Here is a 953-nt window from a genome sequence, read left to right as displayed (position 1 = left end):
ACACAGCAAGTATGCTGCATGAACTTAAATCACAATTAACTTGTCATAGTAACAAAACTGCTTTGGAAATATCAACTATTAAAACAGTACAAAACAACAATAACCAAAGTCACTGAAAATGGATCATGAATTTGCTAAATTTAGGAGGAAGAGCGTTTTCTGTGTTTCAGCCAATCAGAACGATTTCCACTTTGTAGACTTTGATGATCTTGTGACTGAACCTTCAATTGAGTGAGAATACATCAAGACAAGGGTGCTGTACCACAATGTCTGAAAGACTGGCTGCTTTGATTCTTCTTAGTTCAGTGTGTAAGTGCAACTTGAAACAATATGATTGTTTATATTGAACTGTGGTTAAAATGTTGTTTCTAAAGAAACAAGTAAGAAAGTAGAGAACATAAATTAATAATCTTTCTGATTGTAGAAACCTAACGTTTTTATTTTTTTTCTTGTTAAATGGTGTTTTTGTTTGCTCTTTTTTTTCAGACTTGATTCAAACTGCAGATGTTCCTCAGCCGAGCTCTGTGACTTTGGTTGAAGTAGGTGGGAATTTTACTTTGCGATGTCCAGTCTCTGAGCAGGGCAAATTCTTTCAGTTGTATAAGCTGCCTCTTGGTTATATGATCCAAGTAGTTGCTACTGGATCTTATAACAAACGAAAACTTGATGCACAATTTAACAACTCACGTTTCAACATCACAGAGGAAAAGAGTCATTATGTGCTTACCATTACAAATATCAGCAAAGAGGACGAAGCAACATACTTCTGTCAAACTGGAGCAGCATATACATCGAGTGTTGTTAATGCCGTCTTCTTGGCTGTGAATGGTAAAAAATCCTACTTCTTTTGTCTATGGCCTATGGCAGTTATCACTACATTTTATGTCATACCAATAATTTCGGTTGTAAATTGCTTTTGACATATTTTCTCACTGAATCACAAAGATCGTAAT

This window comes from Morone saxatilis, unplaced genomic scaffold, assembly GCF_004916995.1.
Source record: "Morone saxatilis isolate NCDOM2014 unplaced genomic scaffold, NCSU_SB_2.0 Contig22, whole genome shotgun sequence".
In the NCBI taxonomy this organism is placed as follows: Eukaryota; Metazoa; Chordata; class Actinopteri; family Moronidae; genus Morone; species Morone saxatilis.
This window is presented reverse-complemented; position numbering follows the sequence as displayed.